Here is a 25,751-nt window from a genome sequence, read left to right as displayed (position 1 = left end):
TCACAATGAATTTCTTAAGTTAACTAAAGTCACTTTCTCATTGTTCCTTTAAGAGGAGCCACTGGAAAAAACACTGGAAAAAAAGCTTCAGTAGCTGATTCATTTGGAGCACATTTAGTAATTTTGTTACTCTTCTGAGGACTTAATGTATTCAACATATGTGTTTTAACTTAGAGGGTTAATAAATCCATTAGATTTTGGATGTTGCTAGAATTCTAAAATGGTCTTTTAATTAAAACCCGGAGCCAGATATTGGGGTAAATGCTGAAAGATCAGAGATACAAAGGAACAGGCCACTGCTATGTCTCACCTTGCAAATCCACAAATCCTCTCACTGAATGTCTCTGAGTCCTCAACTGAAAGAGGTCCAGCCAAAAAGAGGCTTCAGCTGAAAAGGGTATTTCCTGTCTCCTCACGCCTTATATACCTTTCTCTTCCCAGCGACACCACTTCCTTCTTAGTGCTGAGATTAAGGGCCTGTGATTTCCAAGTATTAAGATTAAAGGTATATGTCACCACTGCCTGGCTCTGTTTCTCTCCCAGACTGAAGCAATCTCATATAGTCCAGGGTGGCTTTGAACTCACAGAGATCCAGATGAATCTCTGCCTCCTGAGTGCTAGGATTAAAGATATGTGACCCCACTGCCTGGCATCTATGTTTAATGTAGTGACTCGCTTTGTTCTCTGATCTCCAGGCAAATTTTATTAGGGTACAACAATATATCACCACAGATGATAGCTGATGTCTGTATTGTGTTCTTATTGTCCTGGATTTGAGAAGTTTGATACACACAATCAGTCTAAAATATCTATCAAAAATAACTATCAAAGATTGCCATGAAATATTGTGAACATACATTAACACATAAATTTTTTTATTCTTTCAGAAAAATTGGCATCAAATATTCCTGTACTGTGCAGTATGACAAATAGGGAGGAAGGGAGAGAGAGGGAGGAAAGGGGAGGGGAAAGGCAGAGAGAGAGAGAGAGAGAGAGAGAGAGAGAGAGAGAGAGAGAGAGAGAAGTCAGAAATTAGCATCATTCTGAGTGCAGAAAAAGCAATGCAAATTTAAGGGTAACTATAGATGAAGGGCATAATTGACAAACACATTGACAGATGCTAAAGCAGACTACTTCCTAAAGGCAAGACTCCTGGGCTGTTCTACAAATTCCTGAAAATCTTAAATGGCAACAGTTAAAAACATTGCAACATTTCTAAAGGCATCGAAAGTGAAATAAACCCTTAATTTACATAGAGAAAAATATGTATTGTCAACATGTTTCTCAATTACCTGGTGTCAATTCATCTAAATATTAATCCTCATAATTTTGCAATTAATCTTTTCAAAATATATAAAATCGATATTGTACTATTGGATGTCTTGATTCTTTTTGAAATTTCATATTTAATGCTCTAGTTGTAGCTGTATGGTAATCAGTTATGTAGATTCCTAAGATGCATATTCACTTGTGATTTTAAGGCAGTGATGTTTTCTCACTGGTCAAAAACTTGCCTTGGTGTGAACTAAAAAAGTATAAGGAATATTTGTTTCTATTTCATATAAGTCCTTGTGGCAAATTATAAATTATTTAGGATCAAGCAGCATACAATAAAATTCCACTTACAGTTGGAGTAGGTGAAAAGGAAAATGCAGTTATTACAGAGAAGGAAACATTTCCCAGGGGCAGTTTATTTGGAAGATTTTGAAAAGGAAACTTTATTAGAGGCCATATGTTCTCTTTATTCTCACTGGCTCATAAACTGTAAAAAAATTAAAAGCACTTATTTTGAATTGTGTAGTATAAAACATTGTTTTGAAGGGTCTACACATGAATGCAAAAGGTTATCCCACAGTGAAAATAATTGGATGCCCTAGAGGTTAGTATTTTTTCACTTCTTTAGCCTATGCTTACTTATCTCAATTCTGGTCTGCCTATCTTTAAAATCCTCTTAAAAAGTAAAAAAAAAAAAAAAAAAAAAAAAAAAAAAAAAAAAATCAGCATGGTGATTTTAGGAACAAAATGAGGTTAAGAGGGAGAGCTGTGCAAACTGAGCAGACACCTTCATTTGGCTTAATAGGAATTGTGAATATTTTGTACTTTTAATCACTTGATAGAACTACAGACTGTTTTCTTAAAGTAAGAAAAATGTGACATTGAATAATATAACCGTATTATGTGTTACATATCATCTGTAACAAGTTATAGAGTAGTCATGCTTACCATTTTATAGTAAAATCTGTGATGTGATGTGAATCCTGGCCATGAAATATTACAAAAGTATAGTAGTATTAGTAAGTCAAGTAATTTTTACAAATATAACGTCATGTGCAGGACAATGTTTATTCTTCTAGCGTGCACTCATATGATTGTCCTATTCACAAAAAAGAAAAAACGCTGTTTGGTTCTATTTTCAGAAGAGATAAAAGCAGAGGACTGCTCTTTGCTAATACAATTACATTTTTAACAAAAAGATATTTATGTTTTATTTTATATGTATGAATGTATACCTGAATATACATGTATATATATATATATATATGTGTGTGTGTGTGTGTGTGTGTGTGTATGTGTGTGTGCGTGTGTGCGTGTGTGTGTGCGTGTGTGTGTGTGTGTGTGTGTGTGTGTGTGTGTGTGTGTGTGTATAAAATTTGTATGACAGGTGGCAGAGGAAACCATACAAGGGCTTTAGATCCCATGGAACTGGAATGCCAGAATTTTGTGAGTCATAATATGGGTGCTTAGATCCAAAATCTGGATCTTTTGTAGGAATATTAAGCGCTCTTAACTGTTGAAACATCTGTCTAGGTACTGATGTGATAATATAATACGGTAAAATTATTTACAATGATTGTGATGGTTAAGGGTTTTTAAACTGATTTTTATTTATAGATACATATGTATTTGAAACCATGATGAGCACACATTTGAAACATGTTCAAGTAAGTCTTCTAATAAAAAATAATCCAAATGTTATATGTGTTCTAAATATCATTACTCCTATAAACTTGTGCAATGTTATTTTGCATTTCTAGATAATGGAGGAAAGGACTAATTGAGATGAATTTTCATTTCTTTCTTAATTGATAATTAAAGATGCCAGCTTGAACATATTCATAGTAAACCTAGAGTGCCCAAAATGTACCAGTCATGCACTCAGGAAAAGAAATTAAAAGATTTTTCTTTAGGGTAATTTTGCAAAGAGTAAGGCCAGTCATTGTTTTCTACTTCTTTCCTCTTATGTTTTTCATCTGCTCCTCTCTTTCCTCATTCTCCTCTGTGTGTCTGAATCTCTGCCTGTCTCTATGATGTCTTGTGAGTCTGTCTCTTGACCCTGGCTTATATTGACAATCTAAAACCGCAGATGCTTTAAAAGTTAGATTTCTTTTTCTTCATGTTGGATCATTGTAAACACCTTTGCCACAAACATACCTAGAATCTTAGTAAAGATATGGAGTTGAAGCTTGGGGTATAGAATGCTTGCCTCATATGCAAAAGACCTCGGGGATTTATCAGCACAGGAGAATCATAAATAAAATGTGATATGCCATTGCTTATATCATTTAATTAAATTCCTCAGAGTCATTAACTGGATATTATAGTAACTGTGGAATTTTCTATTGTTCCATTATCTTTTGGGTTTCTGTTACTGTGAAGAAACACCATGAACACAGCAACTCCTATAAAGAAAAACACTTAATTTTGTAGCTTACAGTTCAGAGGTTCTGTCCATTATGATTATGGTGGGACATAATGCTGGAGAGGTAGTTGAGAGTTCGATATCTTTTGTAGGCAAAAGGAAGTGATCTGAGACACTGGGCATGGCTTGAACATATATGAGACCTTAAAGCCCACCTCTACAGTGACACAATTCCTTCAACAAGGCCATATCTACTCCAAAATAGCCAAACCTCGATAGTGCCACTACCTATAATTTTATAGTTGCCAATTACATTCAAACTACCACATTCCACTTCCGGGTTCCTGTAAGCTTGTAACAATACCATAATGTGAAATGCATTTAGTCTAACTTCAAAAATCCCCATAGTCTAATACACTCTCCACTGCTCAACTGCTCAAAATTCAAAATATCTTATGAGATTCATGAAATATTTTAACTTTAATTCCATGTAAATTCAAAATATAAAAGCATATCACATATTTTCAACATATAATGGCACAGGATATAAATTACTATTTCAAATTATAGGGAAGGGAGCATAGTGAGGAAATGCTGTACCAAAGCAAGACTGAAAACCAGCTGGGCAAACTCCAAACTCTCCATCTCCATGTCTGATGTCAAAAGGCTCATCAGATCTCCACTCCTTTCACCTTTGTTGACTTCATTATGCTTTGTTCTCTTGAGCTGTTCCCACTCCCTGTTATCAGCTTTCCTCATCAGGTAAACCAAGACTCTGGCATCTCAAATATCTTGGGGTCTCCAAGGCCATCCATACTTCATCTTCATAGCTTTACAAAATGGCCTTTCTATGCCTGCATTCACAGACACCCCTGACACATGCTTGGTTCTCCAGCAGCATTCCTAAGTTTTGGAGGCAAATTTTTTAACTTATTTCTTCTGTTCTTAATTTTAAAGCCAGAAACATGTGGCAGAAATCGTCAAGTTCTACTGCTTACTGGGGCTGGGATGTGGTCCCCTTATTCTATTACATCTTCACTGGCTTTCTATTTTCCATGATTCCCTTCATTTCCTAAGCTTGGCTGTTCTGGAACTTTCTCTGTTGACTAGGCTGGCATCAAACTCAAAGATTCACCAGCTTCTGCCTCCCAAGTGCTGAGATTAAAGGCATGTACCACAACACACTACTTTAAGGTTTTCTTTAATTCCTTTTTACAAGGTACATATTTAGCTTGGTGGGATCTTGCCCTAAGATTATCATGCCCTTTATTCCATTTCTTAATTTGTTTATCTTCTTCAACACAGGACTTAGATCCTTTCCACTCTTGGGTGCTTATGTTCTCCTCAAATTTTACATTTTGTGATTTACCCCGATCAGCTTGCTCCTTTTCATTATAAAACTTCATTAGAGTTACCATTAGCAACCACTTTACAGAATCTGTACTAGGCTGTTGTGAGATTTCTCATGCCAACAGAATTAATCCAAAACTTTCACTTTAGCTTCAGGCGGATTTTTTTAGACAAGGGCAAAAAGAAGCCACATTCTTCACCAAAATATCACATGACCAATGGTTAGGCGACATACTAACATTCTTCTCCTCTGAAACCACTTGACCCAGACACCCAGAGCACGACTGTCAAATCACACTCAGCACCCCTGTCGGCTGTGGTCCTACTAGGGGAGCCCATTAAGCAGCACTTAAGAGTTCAACAGCTGCTGTAGGAGGTCTTTCTGCGTGCTGTGAATAAGTGCTGCTCTGATTGGTTGATAGATAAAGCTGCATTGGCCTATTGCTAGGCAGCTTAGAGGCAGGTGGGAATTCCAAGCAGCTATACAGAGAAGAAAGGGGAGGAGAGATACCAGCCACGGCCAAAGGAGAAGCAAGATGCCAGCAGAGTGGTTACTAATAGTATGAAGTTTTCCATACTCCATGACAAAGAGAATTTTCTCATGGGTGTAAGGTTGATTGAACATAAAAAAATATGTCCGCTACAGGAAATATTGCATTACAATTGATGGTCCAAAAAACAAGGTTTGCAATAACATTGTAAATTGTAGAGAAATTGTGAAAACACTGAAAAGGGGGAGAAGTGTTAGGTTATTTTCTCTTCTCTTCTTTCTTTCTTTCTTTCTTTCTTTCTTTCTTTCTTTCTTTCTTTCTTTCTTTCTTTCTTCTTTCTTTCTTTCTTTGCAGTGGTGGGGATGTGGAATTTATGAAAAGAAAATCTTTATTTAAAAGTCACACCTGACTTACCATGCAAAAAAAAAAAAATGTAAGCCAAAAAACAAGAACAAAATGAGGATGTGTAGTCTCTTGTTTTTTTCTACCTTGGCTAGTGGATCTTTGTTAGTCTGTCTCTTCTGCAATATAAGCTTTTCTTATGACCAAGAAAAGCATTTATCTATGGCTATATTAAGTAATTTAGAGTCAATATAATAAAATGCTCATTTAGCAAAACAATAGTACTAGCAAAACAATAGTAGTAGGTTTCTCTCCTAGAGTCTAGGACCTATCCAGCCTGGTTCTTCTCTCCATAATAATGCCAGGAAAAGATATGGCAAAATTACTTGCAAAACCTAATATTAAAACAGAGAAAGAAGAAAAAAGAATGAAGGGAGAAAAATAAGTATAGATATAATTTTACCATTAAATGTAAAATTAAGTTTTTCTGAATTAACATGTTTTACTAGTTTATTACTAATTACAATTTAGAATGAAATTTGTAGAAATTTACTGTAGTGAAATGGACATCCATATTGTTGAAACTTCAGGATGTGAAATAACTTTCCAGAACCATAGTGCTATTGTGCTTGAGTTTCAAGATGAACCGAAACTACTTGTTTCCAATGTCATATAGTTAATAGGATAAAGAGAAAATCAAGATAGAAATAATTCTGACAGGCAGTATAGTAAATTTTGAACAGAGTGTAGTAAAACCTTATATAGTACTATCTGATTTCTTCTGGATTTAAGTCAACCATATCTCTTAGATATTTGCTTTAGAAGATTTTTTTAAAGTAAATGCTTATATTTTAATTGCAGTGTTTGAATTCAGAAATATGACAATAGGAGAAGGGTAAATACCTGTACTACCTTCTGCCTCAAGTAGACAACAGATACTAGGGAATGTACAGAATTACAGGAAAATTAAGAGAAGCAAAGAATAGTGGACCAAAGAAGTAGTATGATGATTTTGATTTGACTTAGATTAACTATGATCTAAATTGCATTAAAAGCAAGAATTTAAATGATAGTGAATTTCAGAATGATTAAAATGTGCTTGTCTTCATTATTAGAATATATTATTATATTATAGAATATTATATATATATATATATATTATATATATATATATATATATATATATTGAGAGTTGAGGCATAGTAATGGTTATTTAACTAGCACATTAGTTCTGACAAGAAAAATGTCTGTGATTTAAGAAACTGAAAGCAGGTACTACATTTGCTTTAAAAACATTTATAGGTTTTTTTTTTTTTATTTCATAGATTAGATATGGCTGACTAAGGACCAAAAGACACCAAAGTTGACTATATATTTTTTAACCCATTGAGCTGCAAAAATAAAGATATTTACAGTAATGGCTTATAGCTAAACTATAGAAAATAATGAGAGGGTTATAGACATGTTGGGTTAAAATTTCAGATGTATATACAGGTAGAGCCCTTCCGACAGTCAGTCAATTGTGGGGGTTAAAAAATAGAAAGCAGATGGATTTGCATCCCCATTTCAGCTTTCTCCATTGACTTCATCTAGTTTTCTTTTTGTCTCGGTAGCTAGACTATAGGATCCCTCTCCTAATGTTCTTTCAGACTTCGGTCATTCAACTTTGGAACGATCTAAATATCCAACTTTTATTATTTATCTATATTTTCATGAAGATCTTTTCACTTCTTATTTGTATTCAAAACATAAAGAAGTTATTTTATTCAATTCATATTATTGTATTTGAAATTTTTTATTCTTCCCTTTATTTAGACAATTTCCCCTGTCATAACCTTCAAATATTTGATAATATGCTGTTTTTGTAAAAGTTCTATGAAGTCTCTGGGAAGTTCAAGTTTATCCATCAAGTGAAGGATAGTGGGCAGCACTTTAATATCACCTGCTTTTGTATAATTTCTGCTTATGCTGTTACATCTATAAAGTTTTCAATATATTTTGAGCAACTCTGAATAAAGGATAGATTGAAAAACTGGGGTGCAGAATAAGTCAAAGTAAAACAAAAAAATTAAACTAATTCAACTCAAGTGCCTTAATATTTTTTCATGCACAGTGTGTGTGTAGAAACTTGTGTGTGAATATGCTCATACGCACTTCTTGGCATAAACAGGGGGTAAGAGGACATCCATGCATATCTGTCTGTGGTGGGTTTGAAAGAAAATGGCCCCCAAATGGAGTGGCATTATTAGGAAATGTGTCCTTCTTGGAGGAAGTATGTCATTTTGGGAGTGGGCTTTGAGGTCTCTTTTGCTCAAGTTTCCCTCAGTGTGACTGTCAGTTGACTTCCTGTTGCCTACAAGATGTAGGACTCTCAGTTACTCCTGCAGCACACTGACATGCTCCCTGACATGATGATAATGGGCTAAATTATCTCTGAAACTGTAAGTGACCGCTCCCATGAAATGTTTTCCTTTTAAAGAGTTGTCATGATCATGATGTCTCTTCATAGCAATGAAAACCCTACAGACACTTTCTTTTCATTTCACCTCTCTTGAGACTGGATCTCTTATGCTGTGTTTCCAATTGTATACTAGACTAACTCAGCCTTGTGCTTCCAGGATTCTCTTTTGTTCACCTGCTATCTCCTAGTAAGGGAGTAGTAATTACAGAAGCTCACATTAGAAATATGCTTCTGGGTTTTGTAAGTTTCTGTGGAATCTAGCATAAATTGTTATCTTTGAGTGACATGTACTTTTACCCATAGAATCATGTTCCTAGACACACAGTCCAGTGATTTTCTAAGAGTCAATAACATATGGCTTCAACAAAGCCCTGTTTTTTGTAGTATAATATATTATTCAGACTTTGAACCGTAGCTAGTTGTAAATGTCTACAACTACTAAAATTTAAAGAGCTATGCCAGGGCCTTAAAGCAAACTGTCAGCAATCAATAGCTTACACAACTATTAAAAATTTCTCAATCTCTTTGGCATATCTATGATCTGACAAAAAATTTTATGCAATAAAATATATTTAATTGTATATTAATACATATCCACATTCACTCACCAAATAAATAAATACATAAATAAATAAATAAATAAATACATAAATTGCACAGCCAAATTTTGTGTATTTAATACTGGACTTTACTTCAATAAAAATTAGCTAAAATATCTCATATTTCTTATTTATTTCACTCATTGAATATTTGTGAAGCATCTTGCTGTCATTTGTTATTGAAATGGATAACATTAAGGGAAGCTATATATTACTTGTGCTATGTACATGTTGGCAGTAAAACTGTTGCCATAACAGTTATATATGCAGTTGTACTTATTGTTCAGCCATACTATAATATGGTGTGGTAGTTTGAATGTAATTGTCCTGCCATAATCTCACAGTGAGTGCCACTATTACAAGGTGTGGCCTTGTTGGAGGAAGTATGTCACCGTTTGGGTAGGCTTTGAGGTTTCCTATGCTTAGGATTTCATTCAGTGAATCAGCTGACTTCCTGTTGCTTGCAAGGTGTAGCACTCTCAGCTCCAGCATCATGTCTGCCTACATGTCACCATGCTTCCCATCATGATGACAATGGACTAAACCTCTGAAACTATAAGTGAGCCACCCAAATTCAACATTTTCTTTGTAAGAGTTTCTGTGGTCATAGTGTTTCTTCAAAGATAGAAAAAGTCCTAGCTGCAATACATGGTTTTCACAGAACTGAAAAAAAAAAGCAAACATTAAATTCATGACAGTGTACTAAAACAAATACTATAAAGAAGATGTTCAGGCGATGGATACTCTATACTTCAATTATGTTGGTAGTTGATTGAAGAACAGTTCTCTTTGAATATAGTTGCAAATTCCAAAGTTGATTTAAAAATGTTCAAAATATATGGATATGGCAGCTTAGTATATTTTATCATTTGTTTGTAATGTAATAATGCTCAACAACAAAATACAGAGAGAATTTCATGTGTTAAAAGCCAGCCACTTTTTTTGCTACCCACATTCCAAAGGAAATATGGACAAGCATTTTCAATATTCATGTGTTTTGCTCCATTCCCCACTACTTCAAAGACATTATTACTCTTTCTTGAAAATATCAGCCTTGGTATTTTTTGTTTCATATATTCCTGTTTGGAATTTTTTAGCTCCAAATGTTCAACAAATCTTTTATATTCATCATAGTCTTAAAAAGAATGCTAGTGTCTCATTTTATAAATCATAAAACATACCCAATCCCCCTTTTGAGTATGTTCCATCATAAAGCATTTCTTATAATCAATGATGCTAATTATGTATTTAATCTTTTTTTTTTTGTTTTGTATTTTACTGCCTAAATTTCTTGTGCATAAGCTCAAGGTTTTCTACTTAATTTAATACAAGTTTCCTTTAAAAAGAACAGCACAGAGTAGTATATATTATATATATATATATATATATATATATATATATATATATATATATATATGACAGAATAATTCAAATAAACCATCCTATATTCACAAAATTAAGTTTTCATTTCATTGTTCACTCTAGTGAGGTCTCAGTATTACCCAATTTTAGGTTGATTCAAAGGAATAGCTTGTTATTTTTTTTTAGGATCTTTATCTAGAAAAATGAAGATGGTCAAAAATTAATCAGTGAAATGTGGGAGTGGTAGAGAATATGTTACCACATAGAGCACATTTGCTTCTGTTCTTGGCATAGAAATTAATTATTGTGCAGAATAAATTATTGGTATAGATTCCTTAATTATTTTGCAAGGAAGAATGAAACTTAAGGCCATAGAAGCAGTATTTTTTTGTTAATAGGGATGGAATTTGATCATTTCTGCTTGTATATCCTATCACTGAATACTTTGTGTTGTGTCTCAGGGACAGGGGACTATCATCACAAGCACACTTTAAGGTATACCCCATATAAACACAAACACAAATCACCTACAGAGGAAAACTTCAAGTGTGGTGAACAGTCTAGGTACCCCTGTAGCAGATAATTTCACTAATAACTAATAGAAAAACATATACAGTTGCCCTGAGAAATGTTAGCTTTAGATAACACAGAAACAGAATACACTTAAAAAGATAAATAACTTCAATGCCTTTCAGCATCCTCACTAACTACTGGACACCAGTAGAAACTCCAAGAATGGCTGTATATTCCACTAATAGGTCCCTCTGTGACTACAGGGCATGCATACTGGGCAGTGAGCATAGTGAAGAGTCATTTTGCTCCCCTGTTCACATCTGTAAAATCCTTATTTGGTCTATATTCTCTCATACTTCTAGATATTGTATTACCTAAGGGACTAGAAAGGATTCTAACACACAAAGAAATTCCAGTTGATGGAAATCATTCACTTCAGGAAATAGTAAGTCAAAAATTTAACAAGACAAAAATCGTAACACTTGAGGAAAAAATATATCTTTTGTAGTATCTAGAATGTAAGAATATTTTTAAAACACATGATGTTCTTTGGAATAGAGAATTAAATAAAAACTAAAAAATCTGATAGAATTAATGCACAAAATTGTTTAGAATTATGCAATCATTATCCAGACCTAAGATTCACAAGTTCATCTAGAGGGCAACCACATGTTATATTTCAGAATCTCTTTGATCAGGATCTCATTTTAGTATTCTGTATGGTTTTCAATGTGAATGTTATTTTATGCTTTTTGAATGGGTAATGTCAGCATCTATAAATGTGAGGCAGTGGGATCTCTAAAAACTCATTTGATTTTACTTGAAAAATCTGAAAAGAGGTGATGCCAGGTAAAGATTATGAGACATGGTGGTTTGTAGTCACAACACTCCTTAGAGCTTCTAAGTGACCCAAAATTGTACTGTACAATGAGTTCACAGTAGAAAATTTTTTTCAGTCCTGAATAGAAGCCAATGGTTGTTGGTTAAACACCTCTGCCGTCTCATGTAGAATCAAGTTACTTCTGTTTATCACTTTCCAGCAATTATGAAATTCATGGATCGATGTCTGAAAATTAATAATCATCATGATCAGAATAAAAATATAAATTTTGTAATCCTGGCTAGGAAAATATAGTCTGCCAAAATTTTTTTTTTACCAATCATCCTATATGGTAAATTATTCCAGGATTGATTTATTCTTTTGACCTTAAAAGTAGAATATTGAGAAGATGGGTATACTGTACCTTGCACAATAATGTTATGATGATAAATTGATACTCATATCAGAATTATCTTCTCTAATACTTAAGAGCTAGAGCAGTGATGTTATTTATCTTTGGTATCTCATACTTTATAAAGGTTTATATCTTTCACAAATTAAGCTTTAAGTTTGTAAATCAGATAGGTTACTTAGGTTAAATTAGCATATCAAATTGATGTATACTTGAATTTATTTTATTAAAACTATAATTATTTACAAAGATGCTATTAATTGATACATGGTGGTAAGAACCCAGCTTGATATGAAACATAATATTAACTTTAAATTCTCTGTAATCTCTGTAAATAAATGATAAAATTGTGAGCCAAGATAGAACCCAGTTATACTGTTTGCCTAGCATTCATGAGGAAGTAAGTATCGAATATGTGGATGACTGATACATTAAATATTAACTATATTTTTCTATGATATGGTTTAATTAATAGGTTTAGTTTATATAATGGTTTCTGAAAACATCATAGAAATATGTATGCATACAAATTTAATGAAGGTTGTTTCCTTAGAATTGAAGAACTGATATTACCTCTCTCAATTGTAATTTTATATACTAATAAATAATTTTACCAAATTACAAGAAAAAAATACTATATTACTATATACCTAAAATGTAAATGTGTTCATATTGATTTCTTCTACTTAAGGAAATATGTTTCCACAAAATATATGTGAGGCAAATATAAATAACTCCCCCACAAAGAATTACAAAAATCTCTCAAATTTTGTAACTTCTGTCCAAATTATTCTTTTCTACATATCAATATGACTCACATCTCTAGCAACTTTATATTGTTTCATCAGATTATGTGAGAAGGATTTCATGTTCAACTTTTTTTTTTTAATTTGGTTAAAAAACAAAACACAGCAGTCATTTTATTCTTAAGTTTGTACTTTACAAAACCGCAAGGAAGAAGTCCTTGCGGAAAAGGTGTAGAGGAGATTGTAAGAAGGAAAGCAGACAACCAGGGACAAGCCTGCTCAGCTGAGGCACCAGGCAGATGCTAGGTCCAGGCCAGCGCGGTAAGGCCTTGCATGCTGGCTACACACAGCTCAGCTGAGTGGCCTGAGAGTATTTCAGCCCTGAGACTGTTGTCATTTGATGGCAGCCCCCGCCAAGGCTTCCAAGGAAGTGGGCTTCTGCCAGGCCAGGGAGGTGGCCGGCAGCAGGTGAGGCTAGCCATCTAAGACCTTTAGGATGCTCTACCGTTCCTTCAGGGTCTTGCAGGCCTGGTCCTTTTCTTTCTTCGTTGGGGTGCGCTTCTTCTGCCGGGCAGCCATGATCTTGAGAAAGGCATCCATGACCTCATTGTCTGCCACGTGGACCCGCTGCCTTAGCTCCTGCCAGCTCACCTCCTCCTTTGTCAACCTCAGCAGGTCTTGGTGCAGTTGTGTGCACTGAGTGCCTTCAGCTCAGCCTGCCATTTACGCAGCTCAGCGAGGACCTCATCCTCTGAGTCCTCAGCAGGCCGGTCCTCAGACTCCAGGAGGCCCTGGGCAATCAGCTCTCCTTGATGCGGCTCTCCAGGGACATGGTATGTGGCACACTGAAGGGCTTGTTCTGGTTTCGGGGGGAGGTGCTTGCTCCATCAGCCCGTGATTCTTTCCCAGACATGTCAGGAATAGCAGAGTCCTCCATAGGGGAAATAACATTTTCCTCCACCAGGGCCTGCAGCAAGCGCTGTGTCAAGGCATCAAAGGGACACCCATCTTCTGTGCTCGTGCTGGGCCTCAGACTTCAGCAGGGCATCTACATCTTTAGTGTCCACTTCAGTCAGCGGTCCCATGAGGGCTTTCTTCTTGTCAGTCACAGCTGCTGCCCGAGCCCCATCCTTCTGCTCCTCTAGCAAATCTTCCTGGGCCCAGTGCTGGGAGTAGCGTTTCCCCAGTGGAGGAATCTTATAATGCTCAGCTTCATCTCCGGGGCGGGGCTCCAGGATCTCCTCTAGTGTTCGTACCTCTTCATTGGTGATGTCAGCACAGTAGGGCTCCACAGAGGCCCAGAACCTGTTGGGAACATCATTCTTGGGTATCTGAGGCACGTCGATTGGGTCATCAGTGAATTCATATTCCTGGATCTTGGGCTGGACGTTTTTGGATTTGGGTTGTCCTGGGCCAGGGCCGGGCCCATGTCCTGCCTTCCCTTCCAGTTTCTGCTTCTTGGGCTTCCCATGTTTTGGGGGAGCACCAAGCTCATGGTCTCGACCCAGCTTCAGGAACCGTCGATCACCCTTCTTATCCTGCCAGTCAGTAAGGATCTGGGTTTCAGTTTCCAGTACACACAGTCGCCGGCTTGCAGAGGATAGCGGGGTCTCCAGCTCCAGTTGCAGAGTGTTCAGCTCCTCAATACCAATGCCATCGTCCTCCGAGCGGGCCAGCACTGCTGTGTACCAGGGACAGACCTTCAGGTGGTTCACAGACTTGAAATCATGGAATTGCAATGGGCAGTCAGTCCTTCAGCTCACTCATGGCCCAGGAGATGGGACCCTGTAAAACTCCCTGGAATATTCTGAGGATTAAGAGGTGATGCTCGTCAAATGCCCAGTTCAGTGCTTGGCCCATGTTCAACTTTAATATGTTTATATAAGACACTATCTTGTTATGTGGCTTGGAACAGACTCAAGCTCATTAATCTCCTTGCCTTTGCTTTTAATAACCTATCATTTTAATTTTAAAACGTGTATGAATATGTGTCTGTCCCTTATGTCAGTATACCAATTGTGTGCCTGCTGCCCATGAAGGCAAGAAGATAGCATCATATTCTGTGTAACCGGAGCTTCAGGCAGATGTGAATGGCATTCAGTTGCTAGAAATTGAATGCAAATCCTCTGGGAGAAGAGGCAATGTTCTTAAACCTTGAGCCAGCCAGACTCCACCAGCTCTGATTAGACCAAGAGGTGAGACTTTATTCTCTTAGCTGTTCATCCCAGCCTCTAGGCGTTAGAACCAGGAGCATGATCAATGGCAGGCCAGCATGCAGTTCTCCTGCAGGTAGGCCCAACTATTACTATCCCCCACCAGACCCTGTAACTTGCAAGCCACAATCCATCCCCTAAACCCACCAATCCTCTGAGACCACCGCTGCTACTTGATATAGACTTCACCAGCTCCTATGAGACCAAGAGCTCCAATTGGACCAAGAGTGGCTCCCAGAGACCCAGACACTGTTTGTACCAATTGGAGATGGGTAGATGCCAGTGCAAGAACACATTCAACAACCTAAAGAGCAATATGGCACTACCAGAAACTAGTGGTTCTACATCAGCAAGAATTGAACATCCCAATGCAGAAGAAGCAGAATAAAATGACCTTAAAATGACTTTAATAAGATGATCGAGGCCTTTAAAAAGAAAATGAAAATTTCCCTTAAAGGAATTGAGGAAAAGACAAACAAAAAATGGCAGAAATCAATAAATCCTTTAAAGAAAACCAAGAAAAAGCAATTAAACAGGTGAAGGAAGAAATTCAAGACCTAAAAATTGAAATAGGAGCAATGAAGAAGACACAAACTGAGGGAATGCTGGAAATAGAAAATCTGATTAAATGAACAGGAAATACAGACGCAAGCATAACCAACAAAATACAAAGATGGAAGAGAGAATCTCTGGCCTGGAGAACAAATAGAGGGAATAGATTCATCAGTCAAAGAAAATACTAAAGCCAAAAAAGTCATAATGCAAAATTTCCAGGAAATCTGGGACACCATGAAAAAGCCAAACCTAAGAATAATATGACTAGAAGAAGGAGAAGAATACCAAATCAAAGGCACTGAAAATATATTCAACAAAACCATGGAAGAAAACTTTCCCAATCTAAAGAAGGAAATGCCTATGAAGATACAAGAAAATTATAGAATAACAAATAGACTGTATCCAAAAAAAAAAAAAAAAAAAAAAGAAGTCCCCATACTACATAATTTCAAACCACTAAACATACAGAATAAAGAAAAAATATTGGGCTTCAAAGGAAAAAGGCCAAGTAACATATAAAGGCAAATCCATTAGAATAACACTTGATATCTCAATGGAGATTCTGAAATCCAGAACGTCCTGGACAGATGTTATGCAGACACTAAGAGGCAGACCATGGATGTCAGCCCAGACTATTATACCAAGTAAAATGCTCAATTGCCATAGACAGAGTAAACAAAATATTCCATGATAAAACCAGATTTAAACAATACCTGTCCTTAAATCCAGGTCTACAGAAAGCACTAGAAGGAAAAAATCCAACCCATGGAAGTTAGATGCACCCATGAAAACACAGGCAATAGATAATCCCAAACCAACAATCCCCAAAAAGGGGAAACACACAACACTACCACCAAAATGTAAAAGGAATTAACAACCACTGGTCATTAATGTCCATTCATATCAATGGACTCAATTTGCCCACGAGAAAACACAGGCTAACAGAATGGATAAAAAAACAGAATCTATCTTTCTGCTGCATACAAGAAACACACCTCAAAGCCAAAACTGTACCATGGAAAAAAGAAAGCGTCTTCAACAAATGGTGGTGGCATAAATAGATGTCAACATGTAGAAGATTGCAAATAGATCCATATCTATCACCATGCACAAAATTCAAATCCAAGTGGCTCAAAGATGTTACCATAAATCCAGCTACATTGAACCTGACAGAGGTGTAAGTAGGAAGTAGCCTAGGAATCATTGGCACAGGAGACTACTTCTTAAATATAACACCAGTAGCACAAACAGTGAGAGCAACCATTAATAAATGAGATCTCTTGAAACTGAGAAGCTTTTGTAAAGCAAAGGACATGGTCAATAAGACAAAATGGACTACAGAATGGGAAAAGATGTTTACCAAGCCCACATCTGACAGAGGGTATATATACATATATATGTATGTGTGTGTGTGTATAAACTCAAGAACCTAGACAGCAAAACACCAAATAATCCAATTAAAATGGGCTACATATCTAAACCAAGAATTCTCAACAGAAGAATCTCAAATGACCAAAAGATATTTAAGGAATTACTCAACACCCTTAATCATCAGGGAAATGCAAATTAAAATGACTCTGAGATACAATCTTATACCTGTTAGAATGGCTAAGATAAAAAACACTGATGACATCTTATGTTGAAGAGGATGTGGAACAAGGGGAGCACTCCTCCACTGTTGGTGGGAATGCAAACTTGTAAGGCCACTTTGGAAATCAGTATGGTTGTTTCTCAGAAAATTGGGAATCAATCTACCTCAAGACCCAATCATACCACTCTTGGGCTTATACCCAAGGGATACTCAAGCATACAACAAAGACACTTGCTCAACTATTTTCATAGCATCATTATTCATAACTAGAAGCTGGAAACAACCTAGATGCCCCTCAAACAAAGAATGGATAAAGAAAATATGGTAGTATACACAATGGAGTATTACTCAGCTTTAAAAAAAAATAGAATCATGAAATTTGCAGGCAAATGGATGGAACTAGAAAATATCTTCCTGATCAAGGTAACCCAAATGCAGAAAGACAAACATGGTATGTACTCATCCATAAGGGGTTACTAGATGTAAAGCAAAGGATAATGAGCCTACAACCCACAGCTCCAGAGAAGCTAGGAAACAAGAAGGAGCTTAAAAGGGATGTACGGGTCAACATGGGAAGGGGAAACAGAGGAGATCCCAATGAGTAAACTGGGAATGAGGGATGAGAACATAAGGGAATGGGATGTTTGAGCTGGGGGAGGGATGAAGTGGGAGAACAACAAAAAAGATACCTTGATAGGAGGAGACATGATGAGGTAAGGATGAAATCTGGTGCTAGGGAAATTCTTAGGAATCCACAAGGATGAGCCCAGATTAGACTACCAGCAACAGTGATGAAGGTGCCTCAACTGGCCTACCCTGGTAGTCAAATTGGTGAATACCCTAACTGTCATCATAGAGCCTTCATCCAGTAACTGATGGAAGCAGATGCAGAGTTCCACAGCCATGCACCAGACTGAGATATAGAAGTCCAGTCGAAGAGAGGGAAAGGGGATTACATGAGCAAGCAGATCAAGATCATGATGGGGAAATCTACAGAGACAACTGAACCAAGATCAAAGGAACTCATGAACTTTAGGCTGACAGCTCTGGAACCTGCATGGGACCAGACTAGACCCTCTGCATTAGGGAGACAGTTGTGTAGCTGGATCTGTTTGAGGGGCCCCTGGCAGTGTGATCAGGATCCATCCCTGCTACATGAGTCAGCTTTCTGGACTCCAATACCTAACTCACCCCTGATACAGCAGGGAGGGGCTTGGTCCTGCCACATCTGAATGTACCAGGCTTAGCTATCCCCCCATGGGAGGACTCACCCTATTGGAAGAGGGGATGGGGGAGAAGGTAGAAGAGAGCAGGAAGAGAGATGAGAGGGGGATCTGTAGTTGGTATGTAAACTGAATAACAAAAATTAAAAAAGAAAAACCTTGAACCATCTCTTCAATATCAAACCACATACACCTATAGCATCAGATACTTTACAAATGTCACTTTTTAATCTTTATTTTTCTTCAAAATGCTTATCATCATTGAGTCATGTTCTCCATTTATGTTTTGATTACTATTTCAGCCCTTTCACTGCAAGTAGCTATAATATACATTTCCCAGGCCTTTGTTAGGTGTTTCTATCTTGTTTGCAAGGACACTGTGATTCACACATAGTTGGAGTTTAGCACTTCTTTAATACATTCTGCTTTTTTTAAAAAATAAATATCCCTACCAATTTCCTTGCTTTGAGAAGAAAAAATAAATCATATTGCTTTCTCAAAGGAATGTTTGTCATAATTTTAATCTGCAAGATATTATCTCCTTTCTTAAATTAAAAGTTTCATTACCCTTTTAACTGAGTGCTAAAGACATCTTATGGGAGATATGTCTTAACTCCAATTTAATGTCTCTTTTCAAAGTCCATGAATATTAAAATGATATTTGAACATAATATTTTCAATTAACTAGTTAGCTAATACAATATATAAATATTCCTCAGAGGGTAATATGATGGGGTTATACTATGTGGACCTATGCTTTAATGAAAATGATTATCATAATTTTTATCTATAACAAAATTTGAACCATCTATAATATTACATTAACTTTTCTTCCACTATCATGTTATGAAAAATATTTTTGTAGTTTTTAAAGACAATTTATTTCCACTTTTTGTTTCAAAATGTGTTACTAGGTACATGGCCTTAGGCCAACTTTTAATGATTTTAGATGTGCAATGAAATTTCCACTTCATAACATTCATTATGACTTAAAATTCACCTACACTTTCCTTAATGTCATGATTCAATCACCTTCTTCATGCAGTTTGGCTTACCTTTAATTACTTCAAAGCTTGACTGAAATCAATGTCATCATTTTAATATAAGGGCTGGTGAATCAATAAAAGATCTAAAATGATATTTACCCTGAGTTGAAAAAAACACTATTAAGGAAACAAAAAGGAAGGTTTGGGCAAAAAATACATTCTGTTTTGTCTTCTACCTTGTTTCTATGATAGAGGAGTTGCTGGACTCAAGTATCCCCTGGCATATTGTCCTGTCATTGTCGTATCAACAAACAACCTCCAGCTTTTTAGAAAATTAGGTTTGTCAACGTTATTGAGTTGTGTGGCTGAGCACACAGTAGATGAGAATGAAAGATTATAACTTAAGCCTTTAAAGTCCTTTTGAGGAATTTATTATTTAGGTCCAGGAGGCATTCACCTTTCCCAAGTGCGAGCTGGAAATTCTATTGCTGTATTATTTATAAATGACTCATGAGATATCATATTCACTATTTTGACTTTTCTTATTGGCAAGAGGAAAATATATTTATGATTTAGCAAGCATTGGTATTACAAGTAGGAATTTGAGAATTCATATATCAAAATAAAATCAATTTAGTTTAAAATAGATAACATCTCACATGGAACTTGACATGTGATTCGTTATATAACACAAACAAGCACAATAGAGACCTTGCATTGTCTTTCGATCCAAACTAGAAATAAATGGTTTTGAAGATGAAAGTGGCATTCAACATCATACTACTTTACTTGTGGAGATAATCTGTGACATATCTGTTAAATGAATTCATTCAGATAAATGCTAATGGAGGGAAAATCCAATAGATGAGGAGGTGAATCCCAGTTCTTTGCATTTCTATAAACCTGAAAATTCCTTTGTCTTTTCTGAAGCAAAATAATTGCCAATTATTGCACTGTGATAGTGAATATCTGGAAATTGATGTGCAAAACTGAATCATAGAACAGGCTTATGTACATATATCATATAACTGTGGGCCAGCCAGATTCCATTTCCCGGCCATCCAGGCAGTATCAGACATGGTTTATCTCTGTTGGCATGGACATCAACTTAGATCAGTCATTAGTTGGCCACTCCCACAATTTCTGAGCCGCCATTGCTCCAGCATATATTGTAGGCAGGATAGGTTTTTGAGGTGAAGGATTTGTGGCTGTGTTTGTATCATAGTCCCATGATTGGGAACCTAGCCCAATTAAAGAAGATGCTTTGTTTGGATCCTTAACCTCTGTTACTGGGAGTCTTCCTCAAGGTCAGTCTCGTAAGTTCTGCTGAATGTTTCCCCATTGTCCTAAATGCCAAATTCTCTCTCTCTCTCTCTCTCTCTCTCTCTCTCTCTCTCCTTTTCTTCCCCCACCTCAACTGTCCTGTTCCCCTTCCCACCTGTTTCCACTATACCCATATAATCTATTCTATAACCCCTTTTCAGGGAGTTCCATGCACACACACACATACACCATAGAGTCATCTTTGTTACTTAGCCTTTCTGGGAGTGGATTGTGGTGTGATTACTCTTACATTAATAGCTAAAATAAACTTAAGTGAGTACATATCATGTTTATCTTTCTTGAGTCTAGGTTGCCTCCCTCAGGATGATTTTTTCTACTTATGTCTATTTGCCTTCAATTTTCATAATGTCTTTTTTATAACAGCTGAGTAATATTTCACCATGTAAACATATCAGATTTTCATTATCCATTCTTGGGGTGAGGGCATATAGGTGGTTTCCAGTTTCTGGCTATTGTGAATAAAGCCACAGTGAACATAGTTGAGCAAGTATCCTTGTGGTAGGATGGAGCTTCCTTTGGGTATATGACTAAGAGTAGTATAGCTAAGTCTTGAGATAGATCTTTGGGTTTTTTTTTTTTTTTTTTTTTTTTTTTTTTTTTTTTTTTTTAGTTCTGGTTCAATATTGGACATCTATCAATGGAGGAGTGATGCACTTGCCTGACATCCTCTCTAGCTGTCACTTGTGTTATTGAGCTTAGCCATTCTGATGGGTATATTATGGAATCCCAAATTAGTGGCCAAGGATGCTCAACATTTCTTAAATGCTTCTTAGCTATTTGAGATTCCTTTTTTGAGAATTCTCTGTTTAGCATCCCATTTTAATTGGATTATTTTGTTTGTTGATGTCTAATTTCTTGAGTTGTTTATATATTTTTGGATATTAGGCCTCTGTCAGATGTGGAGTTGGAGAAAATATTTTCCTATTTTGTAAGCTTCCATTTTGTCCTATCGGTAGTGTCCTTACAGAAAAGCCTTACACAAGGTTTTCAGTTTTATGAGGTCCAATTATTAATTGTGGATTTAGTACCTGTACTATTGGTTTTCTGTTTAGGAAATTTTCAACTGTTTCAATGTGTTCAAGGATATCCCCTACTTTCTCTTCTATTGGGTTGGTGTCTGCTTTTTTAAAAATTTATTTATTTTGATTAAGAAATGTACCATTCATCCCACATATCAGTCACAGATTCCCCTGTCTTCCCTCCTCCCAACCCCCAGCTCCCTCCAACCCACCCCCACTCCCACTTCCATCAAGGTGAGGGGAGTCAGCAGAACAGTGTCTACTTTTATTTTGAGGTCTTTCATCCACCTGGGTTTGAGTTATGTGCAGGGTGATAAATATGAATGCATTTGCATTCTTCAACATACAGACATCCAGTTAGACCAGGACCATTTGTAGAAGTTCTTCTCTTTTCTTTTATGTATTTCTGTTATTTTTACAAAAAAGTCAGGTATTCATAAGTGTGTGGAATTTTGTCTGGGTCTATGATTCAATTCCACAAATCATTGTGTTCTTTTTTATGCCAAGAGTATATGTTTTTTATTACTATAGCTCTTTAGTACAGCTTGAAATCAGGGGTAGTGATACCTCTGGAAGTTCTTTTACTGAACAGGATTGTTTCAGTTATCCTGAGTCCTTTGTTTTTTCCATATGAAGCTGAATATTGTCCTTTAAAGGTCTGTAAAGAATTTGTTGGAATTTTGATGGTAATTGCATTGAATCTGTAGATTGCTTTAGGTAGATGGCTCTTGCTCTAACAATCTCTTCTTCAATGAACTCTGATCCTTAGGATTGTGTTATAGATGTATCATTTGGGGTAGTAGTTTGAATGTAAGTGGTCCCCAAAACCTCACAGAGAGTGGTAATATTAGGAGGTGTGACTTTATTGAAGTAGATCTGCCCTGTTGGAGGAAGTGTATCACCAGGGAGGTGGGTTTTTAATGTCTTCTTTGCTCAAGGTTTGCTCAGCATGACACTTAGACTACTTCCTGTTACCTGAGGATCGAGATGAAGAACTCTCAGCTCCTTTTCCAGTACCATGTCTGCCTGCATGCCAACATATCACACCATGATGATAATAGACTAAGCCCTGAAAAAATGTAAGCCACCCCAATTAAGTGGTTTTCCTTTATAAGAGTTGCGTGGTCATGATATTTCTTCACAGCAATAGACACTAACAGTTGGGGTGGGCTCCACAAAATTATATGTGTGTCAAAATTAATCATATAGTACAGTTTCTTCTATTTGAACTATGCATCAATGAACATATATATATATATATTCATGAAACATATATAAACATATATATAATATATTATATTATATATATGTGTGTGTGTGTGTGTGTGTGTGTGTGTGTGTGTTTAGTGAATTCATACCTTTGATGTTGGGTGCCAGATGTAGACGAATTTTAAAAGGTCTTATTAAGAAAAACAAACACAGAACAAGTATTGGTGTGAATGCTGAATGATCAGAGAAATAAAACAAGCAATATCCTCACCTTGCCAGTTTCTCAGCTGATCTTGTTTCCTCGGACTGAGTCCTCTGAGTCCTCACCTGAATGGATCTCAGCTGAACTGCTTCTAAAAGCCTCAAAGCTTAACATAGCTTCTAGTTCCTGGTCCTCATGCCTTATATACCTTTCTCTTCCTCTCATCACTTCCTGGGATTAAAGGCATGTGTCACCATGGCTGGCTGTTTCCAGTGTGGCTTTGAACTCACAGATCTCTGCCTCCAAAATGCTAGGACTAAAGGTGTGTGTGCCACCATTTTCTGGCCTCTATGTCTATCTAAATGGCTGTTCTGTTCTCTGAACCCGGATACGTTTATTAGGGTGCACAATATATTGCGGAACACAATATCACCACAGGTGTCTCTGGAGGTCAGAAGATGACTTTGGATTCTGTGGGCCTATAGTTATAGGTGTTTGTGAATTGCCACACATGAGTTCTGGTAGTCAAACAGTTGTCCTCTACAAGAGCAATATGTTCTATTAACTGCTGAGTCATTTCTCCAGTGCCTATATTTCTCTTTTGAAGAATGTTAAGTTTATTTACGAATAATTTCTATTTCACATTATAGTATAATAAATAAGCTTTAACATATGCACTGACTGAATCAGCTTATTCTTTGTGGATATATTTATAGAATTTTTTTTCAAATACATGTTACATTATTACATATGTCTTGGTCATGTGATTTTTTAATTTCCACAGTAAATCCATTATACCATAGAATTTTTTTCAACGTGTTTTATTTCTTTTAATATTATGTTTTTTTGTGAGTTTATGAGTGTTTTGTATACATGTATATCTGTGTACTACCACATGCATGATGATCCTCACAGAGGCCTGAATAAAGAATCAGATCCCATAAAACTGGAGTTACTGATATTTGTGAGCTTCTAAGTGGGCTCTGGAAATAGAACTCTAGTCCTCTGTGAGAACAGTCAATGCTCTTAACTGCTGAGTCACCTCTCCAGCCACTCAATTATTGTTTTATAGTTCTACATAACTTAAATGATAACTCATTATGTTTTTGAAAAATGATAAATTCATGTATGATATTATATAAATTATATAATAAAATGATGATGACATTCTTTCCTTTAAAAAAGAATCACTCAATATTGTCTTCTTTTATTGTATCCTTCCTTAAAGGATTTTTATGACTTGGATCATAAAATGACTTAATGTGCCCCTGAGGTTAATGTTATAGTATTGTTACCAAACAGTTAATATTAATACAGCTCTAGCCAAAGGGACCATTCTATTGGGGCCACAAAGGATAAAGTATGGCTTTGTATTCCAAAGAGAGTGCAGGTATTGATGAATGTGGGATATGAATTTATTCTTAGCCCAGTGACCCTGCAAGGACATACTTTATAAATGCTATCTTTTGGGGTCTCACAAGACCTTCAGGATTATATAGAAAAGGTACCAGATCATGATGGGCAAAACTGGTGCCCACTCAAGCATTCCTGCTCAGATTATGAGGTCCCCCATTATTATTTCATGATTGAGTATTCAAGTGTCTGTCAGACGGTAAATGGTACTATTATGTACTACTACATGAGAGCAATCTCGATGTTTGTCACAAGATACTTACCAAAAGGATCTCTTCTTCCTTGAATCCAAGGTAACAACAAGGACAGAGGTCAGAGGACTAGGAGAAAGAATCAGGCAGAATGGTCATATCACAGTCAGTTAGTTAAGATAATGACTGTGTGTTCCTTCAGGCTTAGGACAGCAACTATTGACCTTTGAGAGTCTGTTCTGTGCTGTGAAGAAGCACATTATAAAAGTTTTAGGGATAGTCTGTTCATTATGACATCTAAAACATGTTGCAAATCCAGTAATCCTCCTCATTTATGTCTAAAGTCCTCACTCAATATGAAGAGTGAAGGACAAGTAATTTGTGTATGTAGGTAGTTGAACAGGAATCTTATCCAAAGTGTGAGCTAGCAAAGTAAAGGAAGGGATGCCATGTTATTCAGATTGTAGATACTCAACAGATATTGGCAATCCCAAGCAAACCATGAGTTCCTTTAACTAAAGCAGCTTTTACCTCACTCTTTCAATGGCACTCTGGGGGAATATTTGAAGGTATGTGAGGCATAGACTTGTGGAGGAATAACTTGTGGAGGGAGTTGTGCCCTTGAAGGGCATTTTAGAATCATGCCAAAACCCGACTCCTTGGGACCATGACAAAACTGTCTCTGTGTGTTTTCCCATGACACACCGCCTTTTAAATCACCGAAATCATGAGATAAATAGATCTTTTTTTTTTTTAAAGTGGTTTAGATCATGTTTAGATTAGCTATTGTGTCATAGTATAGTTTTACAAGACTGACTGAAAATCTTTATATAAAATGCATTTATCATTAACTTGGACATAGGAGCAAAAAGAAAGCTATTATAGTGTCCTAATACTGTTACACTCTATAGGAAAATAGTTAATAGAAAGAAGATAGGAAGCAACAATATTTCTAGAGAGTTTAAATTAAAAAAACTCACATGAAAGTTCAAACATGAGGAAGAAAGATGTAAAATGTATATGGAGGGTGTGAACATCTCTATAAATTTGAACGAACCCTTTAGGTAAG

At 36.3% G+C, this 25,751-nt stretch overlaps 1 pseudogene; it reads right to left on the bottom strand.

Moving 5' to 3' along the window:
- Positions 1-13,210: 13,210 nt before the first annotated feature.
- Positions 13,211-14,596, bottom strand: LOC114692405 (annotated as a pseudogene).
- Between the last annotated feature and the right edge of the window lie 11,155 nt (positions 14,597-25,751).

The sequence above is a fragment of the Peromyscus leucopus genome, chromosome 10, assembly GCF_004664715.2.
Source record: "Peromyscus leucopus breed LL Stock chromosome 10, UCI_PerLeu_2.1, whole genome shotgun sequence".
Classification (NCBI taxonomy): Eukaryota; Metazoa; Chordata; class Mammalia; order Rodentia; family Cricetidae; genus Peromyscus; species Peromyscus leucopus.
This window is presented reverse-complemented; position numbering and strand designations above follow the sequence as displayed.